The 25,871-nt window shown below is 47.1% G+C and overlaps 1 protein-coding gene across 2 annotated transcripts in view; it reads right to left on the bottom strand.

The window, feature by feature from the left end:
• LOC146797016 (chemokine-like protein TAFA-1) overlaps nt 1-25,871 on the bottom strand; it is a 276,881-nt gene that overhangs the window by 238,963 nt on the left and 12,047 nt on the right. Inside the window, exon 1 of one of the 2 annotated variants that reach the window (XM_085630293.1) lies at nt 24,080-24,196. The exons of the other annotated variant lie outside the window; for it this stretch is intronic. The gene's annotated coding sequence lies outside the window, so the exon portion shown is untranslated. Of the gene's footprint in view, nt 1-24,079; nt 24,197-25,871 lie in introns of those variants that run through there. 2 annotated transcript variants of the gene reach the window in all.

Here is a 25,871-nt window from a genome sequence, read left to right as displayed (position 1 = left end):
GAGCAGAGCTCAAGTAAGGGCAGGACTGGGGCAAAACTGGAGTAAGAACAGGACTAGAGCAAAGCTGGAGTAAAGCTGGGACTGGAGCAGAGCTGAAGTAAGGTCAGGACTGGAGCTAAACTGCAGTAAGAACAGGACTAGAGCAAAGCTGGAGTAAAGCCGGGACTGGAGCAGATCTGAAGTAAGGTCAGGACTGGAGCAGAGCTCAAGTAAGGTCAGGACTGGGGCAAAACTGGAGTAAGAACAGGACTAGAGCAAAGCTGGAGCAAAGCCGGACTGGAGCAGAGCTGAAGTAAGGCCAGGACTGGAGCAGAGCTCAAGTAAGGTCAGGACTGGGGCAAAACTGGAGTAAGAACCGGACTAGAGCAAAGCTGGAGTAGACAGGACTGGAGCAGATCTGGGGCTGAAAGGCCGGAAGCAGAGCTGGAGTAAAGCCAGGAGCCAGGACTGAGACAGAGCTGCAGGTGACCTGGAGCAGAGCTGGAGTAAGGCCAGGATGGAGCATAGATGGAGGTGGCATGGAGCAGAGATGAAGTAAGGCCAGGACTGAGGCAGAGCTGGAGGTGGCCTGGAGCAGAGCTGGAGTTAAGCCAGGACTGGAGCAGAGCTGGAGTAAAGCCAGGACTGTAGCAGAGCTGGAGGTGGCCTGGAGCAGAGCTTGAGTAATGCCAGGACTGTAGCAGAGCAGGAGGTGGCCTGGAGCAGAGCTGGAGTAAAGCCAGGACTGGAGCAGAGCTGGAGGTGACTTGGAGCAGAGCTGGAGTAAGGCCAGGACTGAGGCAGAGCTGGAGGTGGCCTGGAGCAGAGCTGGAGTAAAGCCAGGACTGGAGCAGAGCTGGAGGTGGCCTGGAGCACAGCTTGAGTAATGCCAGGACTGAGGCAGAGCTGCAGGTGACCTGGAGCAGAGCTGGAGTAAAGCCAGGACTGGAGCAGAGATGGAGGTGGCATGGAGCAGAGATGGAGTAAGGCCAGGACTGAGGCAGAGCTGGAGGTGGCCTGGAGCAGAGCTGGAGTAAAGCCAGGACTGGAGCTGAGCTTGAGGTGGCCTGGAGTAGAGCTTGAGTAATGCCAGGACTGGAGCAGAGCAGGAGGTGGCCTGGAACAGAGCTGGAGTAAATCCAGGACTGGAGCAGAGCTGGAGGTGACCTGGAGCAGAGCTGGAGTAAGGCCAGGACTGAGGCAGAGCTGGAGGTGGCCTGGAGCAGAGCGGGAGTAAAGCCAGGACTGGAGCAGAGCTGGAGTAAAGCCAGGACTGGAGCTGAGCTGGAGGTGGCCTGTAGCACAGCTTGAGTAATGCCAGGACTGAGGCAGAGCTGCAGGTGACCTGGAGCAGAGCTGGAGGAAAGCCAGGGCTGGAGCGGAGGTGGCATGAAGCAGAGATGGAGTAAGGCCAGGACTGAGGCAGAGCTGGACGTGGCCTGGAGCAGAGCTGGAGTAAAGCCAGGACTGGAGCAGAGCTGGAGGTGGCCTGCAGCAGAACTGGAGTAAAGCCAGGACTGGAGCAGAGCTGGAGTTGGCCTGGAGAGCGCTGGAGTAAAGCCAGGACTGGCGAAGAGCTGGAGGTGGCCTGGAGCAGAGGTGGAGGTGGAAGGCTGGGAGCAGAGCTGGAGTAAAGTCAGGACTGGAGCAGAGCTGGAGGTGGCCTGGAGCAGAGCTGGAGGTGGAAGGCTGGGAGCAGAGCTGGAGTAAAGCCAGGACTGGAGCAGAGCTGGAGAACGCAGGCCTTGAGTAAGCAGGAGCTGGGCAGACAGGGCTGGAGCAGGAGAATCAGAAGCAAAGAATCAAACAGCATGTCGTAAAATGGAGTCTCCCTAAAGGAGACTTGTACTGGGGTCTGGAGCTTCCTATTAACAGCCGTCCCCTTTGGTGGTAAAGTACCTTAAAGCATCTCTGCTGTTAGTGATGGAGACAAGCTCCTCTGAAGCAAGAATAGTAGAGCGCCCTCTTGTGGCAATCTCTGCTGTGGATCAGCCACTTTGCAGCAAGAATAGTACAGCACCCATTCGTGGCACATCTCTGGGCAAGCATCTGTTCCGAAAGAATGGCGGTGCTGACGTCACTCACGTGGACAAGCATCCCTCCTGAAAGAATGGCAGCTCACCCTCTTGTGGCACGTCACCGCTGACGTCACTCACGTGGACAAGCATCCCTCCTGAAAGAATGGCAGCACGTCTACTTGTGGGACGTCACTGCTGACGTCACTCACGTGGACAAGCATCCCTCTTGAAAGAATGGCAGCACATCTTCCTGTGGGACGTCACTGCTGACGTCACTCGGGTGGACTGGCTTCTCTTCATCCGCTCTGGCTAACAAATGCTGAAACGCAGCCCATGGCACGGAATCGGATACTAGAGGCTCGGAAACGTTAACTGGAGCGTTTCCACCCCATGCCTTGTTCTCTGTTTCCGAGAATCACAGGCGCCACCAGAGGCCACAACTGAAACCCAGCGCTAAAGACGCCAGGAAAAGCAAAGCATGTTCAGTGGCCGAGTCTGAACGACATGAAAGATCCTGTAAGACCAACTCTAACGCATGCATGAAGCAGGATTACATGTTTATGAGAGTCAGGCTAAACAAGAAACCCTTAGGCCACCTGAAACATTTCAGATAATATCAAAAATCGTAAAGCATTCTTTTTAGCATCCTTAAAAGCATATTTAACATTTAGTTTCATTTGCTACATATTTCGCCAAGAGCCCTGCATCGCATGCTGCCAGAGGGAACTATGCCTCAGAATCAGGAATTGGGTGAGAGCTCGTCGCCTTTCATTGCAATAGTCAAACACTTTGGCCCTCTTTTCTAAGACGTTTACAAGACTGAACAAGCATTGCCAAAGTCAACAGGATGACGTTTGGATGGCATGCAGATTGAGGAAGCGCAAGTTTTACAAATTTCTCATCTGTTGTAGATAAAAAGAATCTGAAAAATGAATGCTACAATAAAAAGTTTCTTTATTTTCTATTGCGCCTTTCTGTTGGATGCTTTTGTCAGCGCTCCCTCCCTGGTGCTCTCTGCCTTATTATGAAAATAGTGGCCATCTTGGAATGGTAAAACAATGCTGGAGCATGTGGACTACCATTCCAACATGGACACAACCAACAGATTTCAGATGAAGACTAATGCCTCAGCCAATGGAGGTAGAACGACACACCCACAGAGCCAATAGAAAAATGGTGAGACTAAAACACTTCTCTGTGTTGAGCCAAGATATGAATACCAGTGTCTGAAGCTAACGGCTGCAGACACTGGATCCAAAGAACCCAATGATTTATTGAGAGTGACCCAAAGCCCCTTAACATCAATATGTCATACTAGAGGGCAGAATTACTAACATTTTGCACAGGGTTTGCATCACAAAATATTTATTTGGATTTACTTTCTATCCCAAACTTGTTTTGCGCTTGAAAGTTACATTACGGAGGTGTTCCATGGTTGGTACTTGGGCATTAATATGCAATCACCCCTGGTCTTTGACTCAAGGTCATATCTACTGTAGGCAGGGCTTAGTTCCAAAAAATACCACATCTTTGAGGCAATACGTTAAAAATTAGAAGAAGCAGTAGAAAAAGACTGACAAACTGGAAGAAGTACCCACCAATATGTTCCACAACCTTACAAAACCCAAACAAAAGCCACTGAGGGAACTATGCAACCTCCAGTCAGTAACAATAAAACCTGCAGACAACGGAGGTGCGGTTGCTGTGAGGCCTACACTGATGTATCGGGATGTATGTACAAGACTTCAATCCAAGAAAAAAAAACCTGAAAGAGATCCCACGGTGGACGTAGTAGAACATATTGTATGTATGTTTAAGAACTCAGAAAAAAATGATGGATTTCCAAACACGAAGCAGAATTCTTATGTGAAAAGTATCTTACGACACCTTATTTTTACATAGTACCTAGGGTACATAAAGGGAAACGCCCACCTCCAGGTAGGCACGTAGTGTCGGGCATTGGCTCAGCTCTGGAGCCCTCTCCGAGTTTGCTGACCATTTTCTAAGACCTTTTGTTATAGAGATGTCACTATATATAATGAATACAGAACATATGTTAAATATCCTAGAATCTATATTGTTCAATATGGAGACTTTCTTGTGACTTTGGATGTAGAGCCCTTGTACACAACCATCCCTCAAGAAGAATACTTTAAAGTAAAAAAAACAATTGATTCCATGGCGCCAGTTGAGTTTATCTTGGACTGTGCCCACATGGCACTGACCAGGACTTACTTCATGTTTGCAAAAAATAATTCTATATACAAGTCCATGGACCTTCGATGGGCAATACATTTGCGCCAAGCTTAGCCTACGTCTTTTTCCATCACTTTCAGTCAGTTAATATATATAATACCAGTAATACTTTCTTCTCACACAATGTAGTCTGTAAAAGACACATAGATGATGTTTTCATCATACGGAGAGGCTCCAACGAACATCTAGTAGAATTCACTAAATGGATCAACAGAATTTTACGCTGATCCAAAATCCACCATCAATTCTAGTAAGAAAGAGATAGTCTATCTGGGTCTTTTAATTAGGGCACTAAGCAATCATGTAACAGGTGAAGTGTATCACAAAACAACAGACACAAATATCTTACTAAGAAATGGCAGCTTTTACCCAAGATCACTAAGAAACAGCCTCTCAATTGAGCAATTCTTAAGACTCAGAAGGAACTGTTCCAAAACAATCTGATTATAAATAAGCCTGGGCGGAGCTTGTGGAGTTCTGCTACGCGGAACTCCGTGAAGTGCAAAAAAACTCTGCTGCGCTACGCGGAGCTCCGCAAGCGGCGGAGTGTGGTGGATAAATGCTGTCCGCAGTGATTTTTAGTGCCAGGGGCTTGCCTGCACTGTGCAATCATTGCGAACAGAACCATGCACAGCACAAACGGGCGCTGCTTCCTTTCTGCTGCTCGAGTAGATTTTTACTCGAGTGGCAGCTTTCTCAATGGGAGTGGACAGTTTCTCAAAGCGAGCGGTCGCGAGTATACACGTCTACTCGCAATGAGAAATCTGACCGCTTGCATTGAGAAATCTCGCCGGGAGGTTGATTTTCTGCGCTCGCCAACTTGATGTTGACGATCACGAAGGAGGAAAAATCTCGCTGAGAGGTGGATTTTCCTTGCTCACGTTCGCCAACTTGACGTTGACAAATGCAAGCGACGAGGAGCGGAGTTTCTCAGACCTCCGCGAGGTCCACGTAACGTGGAGTGCGGAAAACTCCGCAAACTCTGCGAGCGGAGCGGAGTTCACCACCCAGACGTAATTATAAAAGGCATACAACTAAGCTTACACAGAAACCTTTGGAAAAACAATATCCTTTGAAGCTCATTATCATGGCCCACATGCAAGCCAGAAACAATTCTAGGGAACAGTTGCTGGAAACCTATTGGAGAAAAGAAATTGACAAACTAATGTGTGTTACCACCTGTACTATTCATTCTAACAAATAGAGAAACATCATTATCAAACCATTGAAAGACTCTTACATCAGGACAATTGACCCACAAAAAACCCATGTTCTTGTTTAGGCGTGGAAACTCCTTGAGAGTCTTCTTAGTCCACACACGCCCAAGGGATAGCACCCCAGATAAGACCATTAGAACGCTATGGGATATGCATCCAGGGCTTGGTCATTACCCCTGTGGCGGATGTAACATATTCCATCTGACAGAAAAGAAAATGGTGCTGGACGGCGGTCTGAAGACATCTTGGGAATTAAAGAACTATGCACACGTAGTATACATATTAATTAAATTTGCACGTGCAATCAGAAATATGGAGGAAAGATGACTAGAAGAGCAAAAACCAGGATTAATGAGCATCGCAGTCATTTTTCGCTGCAAAAAACAAAACCAAAAAACTAATGAGACAGTTTGTGGAAAAGCAGCACACCGAGGATGATTTCAAGTGGTACACAATTGATAAGGTCAACAATCCTGGGTTCAGTATAGAATACAAACGGCTACATTTGGAACAACGCTGGATTTATAGCTTGATCATTCATTTGCAAGGACTTAATGATGAAGTATGATGGAACCAACTGTAAGAAAGATGAAAACAGCTAAATATATATATTTTTTATTTTATTTATTTATTTATTTTTTTGATGAACAATCACGTAGGCATACACTGTTACTCGCCTACAACCCGGAGGCCGGCTGTTTCATCTCTGATAAGCACTGCATAACGCAGCTTATCCCACATCCCGGGGGCTGGGCATCGCTGTCTTCTCATGCAGTAAGTTGACGTCTCTATCAAGAAGTGCAGCCCATCTTGCCATTCCTTATAGTCTCTTCCCTATTAGGGACTACAAAGTTTTCTTCTTAGATCATCACGAAAACAGCTAAATATATATTTGGTGTCAATGTCTTTGTGATTTACAAACAAGGGTTTTCGAAATTTCATCTAGCATGTTTCTTTTAGAAATCATATTAATTCCCATAATAGATTTTAATATACTAATAATATGAAAGAATATCATCTTCTTATAAATACAGTAAGGTAATGATAACATATAAGGGCCCCACTAATTCGAGGGGGTTCCGAAATAACCAACTAATGATATAACTTTTACTTGACTCGTATCAATTGTTCACACCATACATCTACTATTAGTATTGTGAATTTTAAATCATAGGGTATTGGCCTTGTATTATTATTCATCACCCCACGTAATGACAACAAACATCCAGTTATGTTAGAAGGATTATCTTTTCTGAACTTTTTCATCACACAACAATATTAGAGAATATTGAGTATTGTTCTAGAAAGAAAAATCATTGTATGAGGGTCATCTCACCCAGAGATTCAATTGCGTTCATACACGCCATTGGTATATATGTATACAAATATGTAATACATTTTGTATCACCTTGCCAGTATATATTATTATATTTCTTGTTATCGAAACAACAATTCCCATAATCCACTATGCTGGTAGCGGCACCGAGTTGACATTGTTCCCCTTCCAGCTCAACCTTCAAGGTACAATAGTGAATACAATTCCCATGATCCCCTTCAAAAGTCGCTGCTAGGAGGTCGTTTTTCATTGACAAAAAATCAATAGAAAAAAGTCCACTGAATACGCTCAAACTTCAACTTCGGTGTGACGAGGGCAAAATTGGTAGGAAGGCCGGCACTTTACCTTTGACATTGTAAGACCCACAAGGAGGACTTCTTCTGTTGTTTGATTGTCTACAATTTTTCTACCTAGATTTAATAATTCAGCATTTCCACAAAGTCCCATTCCACGGTGCGGGTACGGTTAGGCCTGTCACAAAAAGACCATTACAAAGAAACTGACACTTAATACACACTTTACAAACAAACAAACAAAAGTGTTTGCTATTATAAACCTTGTTTTAACATTTGGGGTCTCTATTCAGGAGAAGCTGTTACTATGCACCAACGAAATAGCCTTCTCTCATATACTCTTTTGTTTTCATTGTGATCGAAAAAAGACCGATTTTGTTTTTCCAAGGAACTACATTTAGCAGTTAAGTGTACACTGCAGAACACCAACACAGTAAAGAAAAGTAATAGAACAACTATATAGAAGTTAATGGGGGATGGGAGCACACTGCCTCACCTCCCAGCACAGTTCGCCCCTTAGCATTATGGTAAATGCAGTTCACAATGATTTCTTACTTGAATTTTAGCTGTAGTGGTTCACCAAAGTTGGTGCAGGTTAGTGCCGTGAATCTCTAGACACATGTGTTTCTGGATATTATCCGTCTTCAGTAGAGATAAAAAATGAAAATTCCTTCTGGGGTTGCTGGAAAGGCTGCCATAGTCTCTCAGGTCTCAGTACCTCTCTCTGGCGCACAGGTGCATCGCCAAGAGCTCGTCAGCTCAGTGGCTCAAGGGAGCCTTTCCAAACAAATGGGGGATGGGAGCACACTGCCTCACCTCCCAGCACAGTTCGCCCCTTAGCATTGTGGTAAATGCAGTTCACAGTGATTTCTTACTTGAATTTTAGCTGTAGTGGTTCACCAAAGTTGGTGCAGGTTAGTGCTGTGAATCTCTAGACACATGTGTTTCTGGATATTATCCGTCTTCAGTAGAGATAAAAAACGAAAATTCCTTCTGGGGTTGCTGGAAAGGCTGCCATAGTCTCTCAGGTCTCAGTACCTCTCTCTGGCGCACAGGTGCATCGCCAAGAGCTCGTCAGCTCAGTGGCTCAAGGGAGCCTTTGCAAACAAATGGGGGATGGGAGCACACTGCCTCACCTCCCATCACAGTTCGCCCCTTAGCATTGTGGTAAATGCAGTTCACAGTGATTTCTTACTTGAATTTTAGCTGTAGTGGTTCACCAAAGTTGGTGCAGGTTAGTGCTGTGAATCTCTAGACACATGTGTTTCTGGATATTATCCGTCTTCAGTAGAGATAAAAAACGAAAATTCCTTCTGGGGTTGCTGGAAAGGCTGCCATAGTCTCTCAGGTCTCAGTACCTCTCTCTGGCGCACAGGTGCATCGCCAAGAGCTCGTCAGCTCAGTGGCTCAAGGGAGCCTTTTCAAACAAATGGGGGATGGGAGCACACTGCCTCACCTCCCATCACAGTTCGCCCCTTAGCATTGTGGTAAATGCAGTTCACAGTGATTTCTTACTTGAATTTTAGCTGTAGTGGTTCACCAAAGTTGGTGCAGGTTAGTGCTGTGAATCTCTAGACACATGTGTTTCTGGATATTATCCGTCTTCAGTAGAGATAAAAAACGAAAATTCCTTCTGGGGTTGCTGGAAAGGCTGCCATAGTCTCTCAGGTCTCAGTACCTCTCTCTGGCGCACAGGTGCATCGCCAAGAGCTCGTCAGCTCAGTGGCTCAAGGGAGCCTTTTCAAACAAATGGGGGATGGGAGCACACTGCCTCACCTCCCATCACAGTTCGCCCCTTAGCATTGTGGTAAATGCAGTTCACAGTGATTTCTTACTTGAATTTTAGCTGTAGTGGTTCACCAAAGTTGGTGCAGGTTAGTGCTGTGAATCTCTAGACACATGTGTTTCTGGATATTATCCGTCTTCAGTAGAGATAAAAAACGAAAATTCCTTCTGGGGTTGCTGGAAAGGCTGCCATAGTCTCTCAGGTCTCAGTACCTCTCTCTGGCGCACAGGTGCATCGCCAAGAGCTCGTCAGCTCAGTGGCTCAAGGGAGCCTTTTCAAACAAATGGGGGATGGGAGCACACTGCCTCACCTCCCATCACAGTTCGCCCCTTAGCATTGTGGTAAATGCAGTTCACAGTGATTTCTTACTTGAATTTTAGCTGTAGTGGTTCACCAAAGTTGGTGCAGGTTAGTGCTGTGAATCTCTAGACACATGTGTTTCTGGATATTATCCGTCTTCAGTAGAGATAAAAAACGAAAATTCCTTCTGGGGTTGCTGGAAAGGCTGCCATAGTCTCTCAGGTCTCAGTACCTCTCTCTGGCGCACAGGTGCATTGCCAAGAGCTCGTCAGCTCAGTGGCTCAAGGGAGCCTTTTCAAACAAATGGGGGATGGGAGCACACTGCCTCACCTCCCATCACAGTTCGCCCCTTAGCATTGTGGTAAATGCAGTTCACAGTGATTTCTTACTTGAATTTTAGCTGTAGTGGTTCACCAAAGTTGGTGCAGGTTAGTGCTGTGAATCTCTAGACACATGTGTTTCTGGATATTATCCGTCTTCAGTAGAGATAAAAAACGAAAATTCCTTCTGGGGTTGCTGGAAAGGCTGCCATAGTCTCTCAGGTCTCAGTACCTCTCTCTGGCGCACAGGTGCATCGCCAAGAGCTCGTCAGCTCAGTGGCTCAAGGGAGCCTTTTCAAACAAATGGGGGATGGGAGCACACTGCCTCACCTCCCATCACAGTTCGCCCCTTAGCATTGTGGTAAATGCAGTTCACAGTGATTTCTTACTTGAATTTTAGCTGTAGTGGTTCACCAAAGTTGGTGCAGGTTAGTGCTGTGAATCTCTAGACACATGTGTTTCTGGATATTATCCGTCTTCAGTAGAGATAAAAAACGAAAATTCCTTCTGGGGTTGCTGGAAAGGCTGCCATAGTCTCTCATGTCTCAGTACCTCTCTCTGGCGGACAGGTGCATCGCCAAGAGCTCGTCAGCTCAGTGGCTCAAGGGAGCCTTTTCAAACAAATGGGGGAAGGGAGCACACTGCCTCACCTCCCAGCACAGATCGCCCCTTAGAATTGTGGTAAATGTAGTTCACAGTGATTTCTTACTTGAATTTTAGCTGTAGTGGTTCACCAAAGTTGGTGCAGGTTAGTGCTGTGAATCTCTAGACACATGTGTTTCTGGATATTATCCGTCTTCAGTAGAGATAAAAACCGAAAATTCCTTCTGGGGTTGCTGGAAAGGCTGCCATAGTCTCTCAGGTCTCAGTACCTCTCTGTGGCGCACAGGTGCATCGCCAAGAGCTCATCAGCTCAGTGGCTCAAGGGAGCCTTTTCAAACAAATGGGGGATGGGAGCACACTGCCTCACCTCCCAGCACAGTTCGCCCCTTAGCATTGTGGTAAATGCAGTTCACAGTGATTTCTTACTTGAATTTTAGCTTTAGTGGTTCACCAAAGTTGGTGCAGGTTAGTGCTGTGAATCTCTAGACATGTGTTTCTGGATATTATCCGTCTTCAGTAGAGATAAAAAACGAAAATTCCTCCTGGGGTTGCTGGAAAGGCTGCCATAGTCTCTCAGGTCTCAGTACCTCTCTCTGGCGCAAATGTAGTAATCTTAAAAATCTGACATGGATCCCGCCATCTAGAACCGACTTTGGAAAACACTGGCCCATAGGAAGGCTTTAGTAATAGACTGACCCTGAGGTCCTGTCTGTCTTGTTAGCTCTCTTCCTAAGACCACAGGCCAGCATGCTTTACCAAGTGGTAAGTGTCTGTGGAGACTGAAGATCTACAAAAACATAAAACCACTTTTGCAACTTTCATTTAAGTATTCTATGGTGTCCCCTACACTGGAAACAATCATCTGAGGACCGGTTTTGGGGTTTCACCCCTCATCAGCCAGGATAGCTTGACTCCAGTGGCATGGATAGCACAGGACCCACGTCTGGCCATACCTGTCCCACTTGGGGTGACAAATACAAAAAGAACAATTTATGGACAGAATGCAGAACAATGTCATACATTCACCCCAGTAGAGAGATCTGGGCATAAATCCATTGTTTTTTGCTACCCATGCCATTCCAGTTTGAACCCAGCCATATGCAAATCAGTCTTGACGCTGTGCCCAATGGGAACAGTCCAGCCCAAACTGCCAGGCCAGATTCTCCCTGGACTGGAAACAAGCATCCTAGGGCCGGTTTCGGGCTTTCACCCTTCATCAGCCAGGATAGCTTGACTCCAGTTGCATGGAGAGCATGGGACCCACGTCTGGGCATAATCATCCCACTCGGGGTGACAAATGCAAAAAGAAAAAATTGATGGACAGACTGCAGAACAATGTCATACATTCACCCCAGTACAGAGATCTGGGCCTAAATCCATTGGTTTTTTTGCTCCCCATGCCATTCCAGTTTGAACCAAGCCATATGCAAATCAATCTTGACCCTGTGCCCAATGGGAACAGTCCAGCCCGAACTGCCAGGCCATGTTCTCCCTGGACTGGAAACAAGCATCCTAGGACCGTTTTCAGGGGTTCACCCCTCATCAGCGAGGATAGCTTGAATCCAGCGGCATGGAGCTCACGGGACCCACGTCTGGGCATACCCATCCCACTCGGGGTGACAAATGCAAAAAGAGCAATTGATAGAAAGAATGCAAAACAATGTCATACATTCACCACAGTACAGAGATCTGGGCCTAAATCCATTGTTTTTTTGCTCCCCATGCCATTCCAGTTTGAACCCAGCCATATGCAAATCAGTCTTGACGCTGTGCCCAATGGGAACAGTCCAGCCCGATCTGCCAGGCCAGATTCTCCCTGGACTGGAAACAAGCATCCTAGGACCGGTTTCGGGGTTTCAACCCTCATCAGCCAGGATAGCTTGACTCCAGTGGCATGGAGAGCATGGGTCCCTCGTCTGGGCATAATCATCCCACTCGGGGTGACAAATGCAAAAAGAAAAATTGATGGACAGAATGCAGAACAATGACATACATTCACCCCAGTACAGAGATCTGGGCCTAAATCCATTGTTTTATTGCTCACCATGCCATTCTACTTAGAACCCAGCCATATGCAAATCAGTCTTGACCCTGTGCCTCATGGGAACAGTCCAGCCCGAACTGCCAAGCAAGGTCCTCCCTGGACTGGAAACAAGCATCCTAGGACCGGTTTCGGGGTTTCACCCCTCATCAGCCAGGATAGCTTGAATCCAGCGGCATGGAGCTCACGGGACCCACGTCTGGGCATACCCATCGGGGCATACTCATCCAACTCGGGGTGACAAATGCAAAAAGAGCAATTGATAGAAAGAATGCAAAACAATGTCATACATTCACCACAGTACAGAGATCTGGGCATAAATCCATTGTTTTTTGCTCCCAATGCCATTCCAGTTTGAACCCAGCCATATGCAAATCAGTCTTGACCCTGTGCCTCATGGGAACAGTCCAGCCCGAACTGCCAAGCCAGGTTCTCCCTTGACTGGAAACAAGCATCCTAGGACTGGTTTCGGGGTTTCACCCCTCATCAGTCAGGATAGCTTGACTCCAGTGGCATGGATAGCAAAGGACCCACGTCTGGGCATACCTGTCCCACTTGGGGTGACAAATGCAAAAAGAACAATTGATGGACAGAATGCAGAACACTGTCATACATTCACCCCAGTTGAGAGATCTGGGCCTAAATCCATGGTTATTTTGCTCTCCATGCCATTCCAGTTTGAATCCAGCCATATGCAAATCAGTCTTGACGCTGTGCCTCATGGGAACAATCCAGCCCGAACTGCCAGGCCAGGTTCTCCCTGGACTGGAAACAAGCATCCTAGGACCGGTTTCGGGTTTCACCCCTCATCAGCCAGGATAGCTTGACTCCAGTGGCATGGATAGCAAAGGACCCACGTCTGGGCATACCTGTCCCACTTGGGGTGACAAATGCAAAAAGAACAATTGATGGACAGAATGCAGAACACTGTCATACATTCACATCAGTACAGAGATCTGGGCCTAAATCCATCGTTTTTTTGCTCACCATGCCATTCCAGTTTGGACCCAGCTATATGCAAATCAGTCTTGACCCTGTGCCCAATGGTAACAGTCCAGCCCAAACTGCCAGGCCAGGTTCTCCCTGGACTGGAAACAAGCATCCTAAGACTGGTTTCGGGGTTTCACCCCTCATTAGCCAGGATATCTTGACTCCAGTGGCATGAAGAGCACGGGACCCACGTGGGTCCCTTGCTCACTGTGCCACTGGATTCAAGCTATCCTGGCTGATGAGGGGTGAAACCCCAAAACCAGTCTTAGGATGCTTGTTTCCAGTTCAGGGAGGACCTGGCTTGGAAGTTTGGGCTTGACTGTTCCCATGAGGCGTAGGGTCAAGACTGATTTGCACATGGATGGGTCTAAACCGGGGTGGCATGGTGAGCAAAAGAATGATGGATTTAACCCAGATCTCTTGACTGGGAATGAAAGTTTTGATTTACTCTGCATTCCGTCCATCAGTTGTGTGTCTATTGCAATACTGTGCGCACAAGTAAAGTTGCTGGAAGGCCATCTGAGTGATAAGTTCTATGACCTTTGCTGAGGTCAGAGGCTGTCAGGGTTGTAGAAGAGTGAAACAGCTGTACTCAGTACTTGGCGTCAACTAGTGGATGCTAGAGGGGTGAGGGGAGTTGGGGGGAACAGCTGCCACGCATTTTCAAGATTTGTTCTTTATCATTAGACTTTGGCTAGTGACAAGAAAGCAAAAAGCAGAAAAGGGAAAAAAAAGAAACAGTAGAAAAATTGTAATTGTAAATTGCATTTATATAGCGCTTACTACCCCTGACGAAGGGTCAAAGCGCTTTTTCAGCGAGTAGCACGCTGCTCCAAAACCTAAAAAAGTATTAGTGGGGAATTAGTATAGGGAAATATTAAATGAATTTGAGCGGTGGAGATGTGAGTCTGTTATTTGGGTTGCAAAGGATTTTGGAGGGATAGGGAGAAAGCAGGTAGGAAAATGAACCAGGAGGAGCGAGGTAAAGATACAGTAAGTGCAGGGTGGGAGAAGCAATAGGTGGAATCAAGACAAGGAATCATTGGTGTTCGCCAACTCTTTTTTTTTTTTTAAACAAATTAACCCCTTCAGTGCCCGCCCCTTTCCCCGCCCTGTGCCGGCCGTTGCATTAGCGGGCGGGGTCTATGACGAGCTGGACTCGTCATGGGCACAGCGCAACCGCGGCCCATGACGAGTCCAGCTCGTCCTGGGCACTGAAGGGGTTAAGCCCTGGCTTTACTTGACCATCCCCCCTTCCCTCCCTCCCAGACTGGGGGCTGCGCCTCTTCCACGGCTGCCTCCTCCGTCGCTGCTCCCTTCCTCGGGTGCTCGGTTACACATCAGCCATTGACACCTATATAAATATACTGACTGCAGTGCACACCTGCACGCGCTTGTGATGGTAGATGCCAAGGCTGAGCAGTGGCACGTGCAGCTGCTCTGTGCAGAGTATCCTGGCACGGGCCTGGCAGGAGGGCCCGAGGGAAGGCTCGCAGAGGAGGCTCACGTCCCTTCTTCACAGAGGGGTGGTAGATGCATGGACCGCCTGCCGAGCTGGGGCGGGTGTAAAGTGGCAGACACTGAGCAAGGACAGTGCCGGGCAATGTGAGGCCCGCGGTGCTGCAGGGCAAGGGCGGACGCCCCGGACGCTGGCGCTTGTATGACGCAGAGTGCAGGAGATGGGCTAGAGGCGTCCTTCCTGACTCAGAGTTCGTGTCCCGGCTCGGGCACTTGTTCAAAGGTTAGGGGCTTCTGGGCACATCACTTGCCCTGACTGTGCCTTGAGCTGTAGTCAAACATGGAGCGCTGTTAGCGCTGTCCTAAAGCACAGAATGCAGACAGAACCCATTAAACATGAAATAGTCTGACTATGTAACCTGTTTTCAACTGACTTTTTTTTTCTTTTTTCAACATAGCTATTGTGAAAGGTTTTTAAAAAAATTACTTTATTGAATATTTGTATGGTGTTATTTGGACGTATTTGTGTATTCTCGATGGATCTCAATACAATAGATAAAATAAATACATAAAAAACATGAAATAGTGTCAGTATTGTGCTTGCACATTGACTAGCTGTGCGCTGTGCTTCAATACGTATTGTCTGGCTTAGAGCTGTGGTAATGCATAGAATGCTGCGGGTCCTTGTGCGTCACAACCTGACAGACATAAATGAGAAAATAATGATTAACGTGATCCCCTTACCCGGCTGTGGTTACACCCTCCCGTGCACCCCGAGACCCCTTCTCTCTAATTATTAAACCCCTGAGCGGCCGCCACCCCGGGCCCTGCCTCGCATCACCTCTCTCTTCAGTCATTCATCTACCCAGAATCCTTTGCGGCTCTTCCGCTACTGTGGCGATGACTCCCCATCCCCATTTACCGCCGCTAGCCAAACTTCGGGGCATATCATCAAGGGCTGAAGATATAATTATCGCTGCTTTAGCGTCTGTTTTCGGGCGAAAAGCAGCGATAATTATATCGCATTATTTGCAAGGACACGCTAGCGCGTGTTTCCTTGATTCAGCTCCCGTTTTGTTCACGCCTTGCTTTGCATCTCTAAGATGCAAAGGAGGCGTGCCTGACAAAACCCCGTGGGATAATATCGCGACCCCAGCTTCGTGATATCATCAACGAGGGGTAGCGAGGTCAGTTAAATTCCTGACTAAGGCATAGTTAACATGGGAGGTGGATTATGGTATTACGACCACAGGGTCGCATCACCAAGGCTATCTCCGTTTTGGTTGCAACATCGCTGGTTTTCCAGCGATGTTGGCCCATTTCCCTGGAATATTATCGCCCTGGAGTAAGGCGTTGTTAATAACGCGTTACCAGGGCGAAAAATTCCTGCGATAGACGGCGATAAATAAACAAGCGCTAAGCGCGCTTTGCGTTTATTTATCACCGTGCTAGTAAATATGCCCCTTCATTCTTTCTCTGTTTCTGTACGTCAGTTGTTCTCTCAGCTCACTCACAACACTCCTTCCGTTTACTGCATCCTCTGAAAGCTCATATTTACAAATTGAGTAAAACAGCTCTATCTCAAGGGTCTTGTGTGGTCTCCCTGCGCTGTCATCGCACTACCGCCCTCCCTACAGGCGGGTTACCACAAGACTTGTCCTCGGACCCCTGCTATAGCCCCTCATACTCCGCCCACCTCAGGGACATTATCTCCCCTGTGTGGCATCTGAATTTATTCCTGTGCTGTTGACAATAATATCTAGTTCTCATTCCCCAGGGACCCCCCTGTGAACCAAAACCCTCGATCTGCCTAAAGGCATGGCGCCCAGGGTGTTTCTGTTTATTCATATGTCCTCAGCAGCTTCTACCCCCTCACCACCCAGGCATGCTTTTATGCAGTTTTATAAAGCGCCAACCTGGCCCAAAGGCATCAGGGCGCTTTACATGAACACCAGATCACATCACGTCAGCTCAGATTTTTTTAAGCATGTGGAAGATAGATTAATCCAGAATCACAGGATGTGGAGCTAATGCCCGGGACTCATGCTTGGCTCCCCAGTCCCAACGTCGGCAGCTCAGGCCTTAGGGCCACATCTCCCCCCCCCCCCCCTCTTCCACTCTTATATTTCAGCAGATATATCAAGGCGCTGGTCTACAAGGGAACCTTTGTAGCATAAGAGGCAGAGTGTACTTGAAACAAAGGAGCTAGGCTTCAAGCCGCAAAGACCCAGGAAGAGTATTCAACAACCGAAAACCTATTGTTATTCAAAGCCAAACAAGACGTGCCTCCAAAGTACCCACACACCGCACCCACCAGGGATCCAGCTTTGTGCGTACCTTAATGGCCCCACTTTGCCCCACATGACCCCTCACAGTTCAGATCGTTTCAAACACTGGGCCTCCTCTCTGGAGCACCGGCTCGGAGCCACCGCCCTCCACGTGGGACCTCAGCTTCACAGCTTGGTATAGCAAGGCCCGGGTCCCTGGCCTCCCTCCTCCGCTGCAAGAACATGTAATCATGTATGTATGTACTACCATGCATACAGTGCAGTAAAAGCAAATGTAAACTCTTATGTCTTTGAGTACTTGCCCTGTCCACGTTTCATTACACAATTCATCTGTTGCGCCTCTCCCGTTGTGTCCCAAGGTACCACGTGATGCATTAACAACATTTCTGTTAAACGGCCTTCTAAAAACAAATTAAACACAAAAAAGAAACACGAAGCGAGTCAATCTAGACGGGCTGGGGTCCAAGAGGACCGAACAACTGGAAACGCGGCCTGTCACAGGAGGAGTCTAGGTGCAGAGTCATTTCAGCAGACATGCCCAGGAGTACACTGTTTGTAAAGGATGCTGCTGTGGGGGGGTTGGGGGTCCCTTCTACAGACCCGTTAGGAGCCGGTTCATCAGATGTGCCGAGGGGTGCAGTTTGTAAAGGATCCTGCCGGGGGGAGCCTCTATCCAGGAGCGGTAGGAGCCGGTTCACCATGCATGCTCAGAATTCCTACTTCTGTTGTCCCATAGGTGTGACGACTGGTTGAGGCGCACTTCTTTGTAAACGTTACTACACTTGTCATACAAAGGGCGGGGCTGGTGAAGGGTACACAGCTTTGTAAACTATACTACACTTGTCCTACAGGTGGCGGGGCTGGTGGGGTTACATTCCTTTGTAAATGATGCTACACTTATCCTACAGGTAGTGGGGCTGGTGGAGGTACACCGCTTTGTACATATTACTACACTTGTCCTATAGGTGGCTGGAGGTACACCGCTTTGTACATATTACTACACTTGTCCTATAGGTGGCTGGAGGTACACCGCTTTGTACATATTACTACACTTGTACTATAGGTGGCTGGAGGTACACCGCTTTGTAACTTTTCCTTAACTTGTCATACAGGTAGCAGGGCTGGTGGAGGTACACCGCTTTGTAACTGTCCCTACACTTGTCCTGCAGGTGGTGGGGCTGGTGGAGGTACGCCGCTTTGTAACTGTTCCTACACTTGTTCTTCAGCTGGCACCTGGTGGAGGTACATCGCTTTGTAAATGTTACTGCACTTGTCATACAAAGGGCGGGGCTGGTGGGGGTACACCGCTTTGTAACTGTTACTACACTTATCCTACAGGTAGCAGGGCTGGTGGAGGGAAACCTCTTTGTAACTGTTACTACACTTATCCTACAGGTGGCAGCGCTGGTGGAGGTACACCCCTTTGTAACCTTTCCTAGACTTGTCATACAGGTGGCAGCGCTGGTGGAGGTGCACCCCTTTGTAACCTTTCCTAGACTTGTCATACAGGTGGCAGCGCTGGTGGAGGTGCACCCCTTTGTAAATATGAATACCCTTGGACGGTAAGTGTGAGTGCTGGTGGGAGTACATGTGTGTTGCTAGATGGATAAGATGTGTCATAGGTCGACTTTTCCCGCTGAAAATGAGGTGTGCTCCTGCATGAGTGAAGTGCGCCTGATGACTGCCTTTATATCAGTCAGTGTCATAAGGAGACAGCCCGGCCCTGCCATATGTAAGAAGTTTGTAATGCAGTAACATGTTTATTGTTACCCAACTCCACTCCGGAAGAAACCAGGGGCTGACCCTAAAACTCTGATGAATTACTGCCCTATCTCATTGCTCCCTTACCTGGCCCAGTTAGTTGAAGCCCATGTGGCCAGGTGTCTCTCTGCCTTTCTGGAACAGTCTGAATATCTTGACCCCCATCAAGCAGGGTGTCGTCCAGCACACTCCTCGGAGTCGGTCATACTGACGGTATTGGACACTCTCTGGAGGAGGCTGACACGGGCTCTCCGCAGGCACTGGTGCAGCTGGATCTCTCCGAAGTGTTCGACACAGTCGACCACGACATACAGATCGACCGTGACGGAAGCGCGGGAATCCACGGTTCAGCTCTTGACTGGATCCGTTCCTTTCTAGGAAACCGATCTCAGTTCGTCCGCATAGGCCAGTTCACAGGCCCTAAGATGAGGACCACATACAGAGTCCCGCAGGGCTCCTCATTTTCCCCTCATCTGTTTAACCTCTACCTTCTCCCACTGATGCGCGTCTTGAAAGAAGGGAAAGTGTGTACTTTCAACTACGCGGACGACTTTCAACTCATGTTTTCCATTAGTAACTCCCCTGAATACATTCATGAATTTCAGACTACTGTGTTACTTATTCGTGACTGGATGAATCGCAATCACCTGAAACTCAATCCAGACAAGGCAGAAGTGATCCTAATGGGGGGATCCCTGAACCCCTGCAGTCCGCTTTTTTTGCCAAAGGAATTAGGACAGCCTCCTACCCCATCCTTTTCCGCTAAAAGTCTGGGGGTAACAATCAATAGCGATCTTACAATGAAGACCCAAATTGGCTCTGGGATCTCAACGTGCTTCTTCCAGTTGAGAAAAAAAAAAGAAAAATCAGTAGATTCCTCACACAGGAAGCTCCGATACAGGCAGTTCCAGCTATGGTCATGTCCCACATAGACTACGCCAATTCTTTATACTTTGGCATCCCAGCCTACTTAATCAAACGACTGCAACTGGTACAGAACCAGGCAGTAAGACTGATTTTTCAGCAAAACAGGAATCAACATGCCACGCTCCTTATGAGGAAGCTGCGCCGGCTCCCTATAATTCAGAGATGCGCATTCAAGGTTGGATGTCTCATCTTTAAATCCATGAATGGTAGGAGTCCTAAATTTGATGACAGCCTTATTCAAAGGCACATTCCCACGCGTAACCTGCGCTCTGCTCACAGGCGTCTTTTTATCTACTCCCTCCTTTAAACTGAAGCGCTTTGGCGGAACTAGGTTCGCTGTGCTAGCCCCCAGATGCTGGAACTCCCTGCCCTTTGAGATTAGATCTTGCACAGATCTCATGCGCTTTAGGAGGCTCCTCAAGGCATGGCTGTTTATACCGGCATATGAGTAAAGTCCCAGGGTTCGGCACCCCTTAGAGTAGGCCATGAAACCAACCCGGTGTACGTGCGCTTTACAAGTAATATTTAACATAACATAACTCATTTCATCAACCTCAGACAAATGAAAGGCTGCATGAACATGCTAGGATTTTAACCTATGTATGTGCGGCAAAACACAGTTCTCTGGAGTAGATACATTAACCCACTGAGCAGGTAGTGGTCTCCACATATATACCGCACGGTACAGCATATGACATTCACGACTTACGATTTCTTCAGCACCAACACGTCAATACAATCTTACGACAGGGTCACTTGAAAAAGTAGAAATGTCATGGGTGGAATTCTTACGTCAATCTCAGTGACTATTACCAGGGAAGCGTTCCAGGCCATCTTATTGGCTGCTCCCATTTACACTAAAGACAAACAGTAACCATATGCATATCAGCTGAGAACCTGCTCCAAACAAAACAGTCCTTTCCAAGCTGGTAGGACTCCTCCCTGGGAACAGGTGCACACGCAACGTCAGAGAGGGGTCCACCTTGGTGGCCGTTGTCAGTCAGGTGCAGCTTGAGCCCTACATCCGGGCATTATATCCATCGCACTTAGGGGCCAATCACAAGAGCTCCATTATTTCCAATGGGGCCGGTACTCAAAGTTACTGGCTTCATCAGGATTACAAGTAACGCGGGACCTCTGTGCATTGTCAGTTCATCACCCGGACATTACGCCTCATCAGGGCACACCAAATGTGTGGGCGAAAATCTGCTTACCCCGTGTTCTAGCCTGCCCCTCTTGACCAACCAGTGCGTTCTGTCGGTAATCACAGGGACTGGGGGTGCTGACCTGAATACGAACCCTTCAATGGTCCTCTTAGGGCAGGGCCGGCTCTAGAGGTTGTGGCGCCCTGTGCGACAATCTTTGTTGGCACCCCAAAACAGACATTATTTTTTGAGTTGAGTTGTATGGTTTCACAACCACATATTAAATATACAGCAGGAGACATTTTAGAGTACATGAGATGAATGCTCAAATATCATGTAAATTAAATAAGGATTAGATGGGGAATAGATATTATGACACCATCAGCCAAATATAACTTTTATTTTATACCCTAAAACAATATGCATATCTTTTTTATGTAATTATTAACATTTTCTAACTTCGCCATTCCCTTGTAAATATGCCCCTTAGCTTGATGTGTGTGCAAATCCTGCCTGGCCGATCCCTGGTGAGTTTCACTACTCCTGCTGAAACAAGGCCAATGGAGGTACCAGTGGGTGAGGCAGACTGGCCTCACGGATCCTTTGATCTCGGTGACAGAGTCATTGTTGCTCTAGGGAGTGCTGCTTCGTAGGCCTGCCCACAAGACTGGAGGTGAACTTCAGTATGGATTGCAGTGGACAGGCTTTCAAGATGCTAAGGGGCATATGTATGAAGCCCAATTCCCGTTCGCAAACGGACGATTCTCAGAATCGGTCCGTTTACGAACGGGAAAAGGCCCTTTGGGATGTATCATCCCAAAAGGCCATCACAAAATAGGGAATCCCAAAATTTGCGATTCCCTATTTTGCGATTGTATTTAAGGAATCACAAATTGTGATTCCTTAAATGCGATGTAGAAAGCACCTAAATTGTGCGATTTTGGCATAAGAAATCGCAAATTACCACCAACTTTCAGTTGGTGGTAATTTGCAAATTCTTTGAAAAAGCACGTTTTTGCTTTTTTCAAAGTGCCATGTGGCACACATACATGCCCTTAGGGCATGTATGTGTGCCACATGTGCACACATGAACATTTCAGGGGTGCAACAGGGTGTCCTTTTGGAACCCTTGCACCCTTGAAATTGCATGCGCAATTTGCGAGTACCTATTGGGTACTCGCAATTTGCGCACGCAATTCCCATTCATCCCTATGGGCCTCTTGGCCCATAGGAATGAATGGGAAGGTATTCCTTAATTGCGACTCGCAATTTGCCAGTGGCAATTGAGGAATGCGTAGGAATTGCAATTATTATTGGATTCCTACCTACATAGCAGTTTGCGAGTCCTTAATAGCAATTCGCAAAAAATCGCTATTAAGGACCTGCACATCTGTCTTGTCATACATATGCCCCTAAGACACCAGGGCTTCTAAGGTCTAGCATAGGAATGTGTTCCCTCAGGAGAGCGGTCTGGGTGACTGGTCATGAAGGCTGAACCTGGTTCCTAAGGTCCAAATTCGGCAGCTCTGACCATAGTGCCACATCCTCTCCCCCACTGAACAGCATACTGTCCCACTGAGTGAAACTTGCACTGCACTGACCCACTATAAACACCTGGTTGTGACTCAATTCAAATTATGCACTATACAAGGTAATATGTTGCCAAAAAAAAAGGGAACATACTGGAAAAAGAAAACCCTCATAGGGAATGTAAGATTAAGTAAAGCATGTGAAATGTAAGCAGAACTACATGGTTACCGTAACACTTTTACACTCATTATTCAGAAATCAAAGAGTGTTTTTTTATCTGAAAAGTTAAGGACATGACTACAGGGCCCGAAAGGGGCAAGTTTCAATGTCCATTGCTTATATCCTTACAAAACGTGAGCAGTATGGTTTAAAAAAACCACATCCGTCAACACAGAGCCGTGGTACACATTTTATAAACTAAAATAAGGAAAACAGCTGATAAGGATCATATTAAACATTTACCACTCCAGTCATCAACCAGGTATTGGAATGGTTCACTTCCCCACCTGGGGAAAACAATACTGTTCAAAGAAAGACGAGAAAATGAAAGTACCGCTTCACTGGCAAACTTTGTAAAGTGGCGCTAATGTGTTTGGGGGTGAATAAAACCAATCTGGCCACTTTGCGACTGCTCTGTCACGCGCTATTTAGTTATTTATTTCTTTTTCCTATTTGAACTTTTTGTTTCTTTGTCCCGAGGCTGCACTTTGGAACAGAAAAATTTCAGAAAAAGGCATTTCCTGCAAAAGTGTTTCTTTCTTTTTCGGATCCATTTCACAGGGAACAAATGAAGGAAAGTACAGGAAACAGAGGGTAAGAGACTTTTATTAAAGTCAAGGTTTTCAGCAAGTGAGGAGCAGCAAGAGAGAGACAGAGGGAAAAGAGTAAGAGATAGAAAGAGGGAGGCAGCGGGCAGTGGCAGAGCAGGAGAAGTGGAATGGTTAGTGGTCTTCTGTGTGGCTTAGTTATGCCAGCAGGTTTATTATGGTAAGATTAGTGGTTGAAGTGTCCACTAACCATTCCAAAGACTTAGTAATGAATAATATTTTCAGAATCTAAACATTTTAATTCTTATTATTCACAATGAAATCGTTATTTATCTGATACTACTAACAAGCATTAGCAAACCAATTAGGCGTGCCTTTTTTTAGCCATATGTTCATTGTCGTATGATATGTTTGGATGCCATTGCCAAAAATCAAGAGAAAGGCACTTAAATACTGACTGGTCAAATGGTATACCAAGCAAAACAAAGGATTTAAGTTCATGTTTAGACCCTGCCCTTAGAGCATAAATCGCGCCTCTCGGATACGAAGCAGGTGACGAATGGCGGTGGATGGCGAGAACACGAATGAAAGCTGTGCCTGTCGAGTAATAGGAAACGCAGAACAAGTGTACCACGATACAACCGGGGAGCCTCACGATTAGCACAAAGTTGAAAAATATGCATTCTCCAATGCCCGGGCCTGGACTCTGCCAATGCAGTGATATCACTGCGGGTGGGTCGGGCAAAGTCCTTGCGCACTGCTGATGTTTATGTGCAAAGTGCCTAGAGCGCAGAGCCTGTGATATTACGGTGGTTAACGGCGTCGCAAGAGTAAACAGTCTACAAGACACTAAGCAATTTAAAAAAAAATTTTTTATCCATTTAACAGGGGAACAAATGAAGGAAAGTAGAGGAAACAGAGGGTAAGAGACGTTTATTGAAGACACGGTTTTCAATAAGTGAGGAGCAGCGAGATAGAGACAGGAGGAGAGGGAAAAGGAGAAAGAGGTGGGCAGCTGACAGTAGCAGAGCCGGAAAAGTGGAAACTTCTACTACTAATCTTACCCTAATAAACCTGCTGGGCACCTAGGGATCTCATGCGCAACAGAAGCGGGCTGCAGGATAGGCCAAGCGGCCCTTGCCTTGACACTGACTCCTCCTCCGCTCTCGAACTCCAGAGCACCCGACTCAGCGCATCTTTCACTGCCAGGGGGCGGTCTCAGGACAATAATGTTTGTCATTGGTAGCACTTTCGCGGGCTACCAGGTTGACCGCCTTGGGACCCAAACAAGCTAGTTTGCATCCTCAGGTGGTGCTAGTATTGCATCTTCAGGTGGTGCGTGCAGCACGGTTGCGCTTACACACACTGGCCAATCAGGACCAGTCATGCTGTGCGCTTCGTTGTCCATTCGCTTTGGGCTGGCTGCCAATGTTGATAGTGTCGTAGTGATGCCGGCACTGCTGAGGTGCCGCCCCAGCTTAAAAAATGCTCAAAAATGGGCTAATAAACGCCCAAAAAGTAGCTACTCGCAATTTGTTTTTTTTCTTGCACAAATAGGAAAAATGTTGCTAATTTGTATGGGAAATAGCCCAATCTGGCAACAATGCACATGGGAGGGCATAGGCGCACCTCGTGATCTGTTTAACACCGTTATCTCTCTTCTATTTCCATGAAGATTAACATCATGGAAAAGAAAGAGGGACAACAATGTTCAACAGTGCAGGCTTTTCAGAAATGGGGCTGGCGCCGATTTCGGAGCACAAATGATGCCCCCCTGACCTTGCCATCCTGTGCGGTGGCACTTCTCGCATCGCCCAACAGCCAGCATTGTCTTAGGGTGGCTGAGACCGGAGAATGGCCTACTTAAGCAATGAGCCGCACCTGTAAGGGATTATCTGGTTTGATGCTGTGTGAGCCCCATTCTGTTGTTTTTGGATTGTATATGGTGTCTTCCTAGGGACAAAAAGGTGGTAGCAGCCCAAGGGCAGGTGATCTCTTGCAGAGAGATGGCCATTGAACTGGTTCCTTCTTTAAGGAGCTCCAAAAACAACAAATATCAGAAATTGCACTCAAAATATTTGTTGTACTTCAATGACCGCATTGCTTTGCAATTTGCTACTGAGTGAAACCTCTGGATATAATGAGTTGTGAAAGATGAACTGTATGACATATAACTACATGGTCCATACTCCAAAGCAAGACTAGAAACAGAGGAAGGACTATTTGAACTATGAGCGTTACCTGTGATTTGCTGGTTTGATGATATGTGTGTGCCCCAGAAGAACAAGGCAAAACCAAAGGGGATGATGGACGGAGTGTTGAAAATTGCAAGCTCTCACCCCCAGTCAACTGATCTGGGTTTAATCCATCATCATTCTTTAGCTCACTCCGCCACCCCGGTTCAGACATGGCCAATTACAAATCAGTCTGACCCTGTGCCTCATGGGAACAATCCAGCCCGAACTGCCAAGCCATGTCTTCCCTGGGCCGGAAACAAGCATCCTGGGACCGGTTTCTGGCTAATCAGCCCGTCATCAGCCAGGCTAGCTTGAATCCAGTGGCAAAGTGAGCAAGGGACCCACGTCTGGGCATACCATGCCAACTTAGGGTGAACAAAGCAAAACCAAAGGGGATGATGGACGGAGTGTTGAACATTGCAAGCACTCACCCCCAGTCAACTGATTTGGGTTTAATCCATCATCATTCTTTAGCTCACTCCGCCACCACAGTTCAGACATGGCCATATGCAAATCAGTCTGACCCTGTGCCTCATGGGAACAATCCAGCCCGAACTGCCAAGCCATGTCTTCCCTGGACCGGAAACAAGCATCCTGTGACTGGTTTCTGGCTAATCAG

Source organism: Triturus cristatus, chromosome 10 (assembly GCF_964204655.1).
Source record: "Triturus cristatus chromosome 10, aTriCri1.1, whole genome shotgun sequence".
Classification (NCBI taxonomy): Eukaryota; Metazoa; Chordata; class Amphibia; order Caudata; family Salamandridae; genus Triturus; species Triturus cristatus.
Note: the sequence above shows the minus strand (reverse complement) of the source record. Positions and strands in the feature narration are given on the sequence as shown.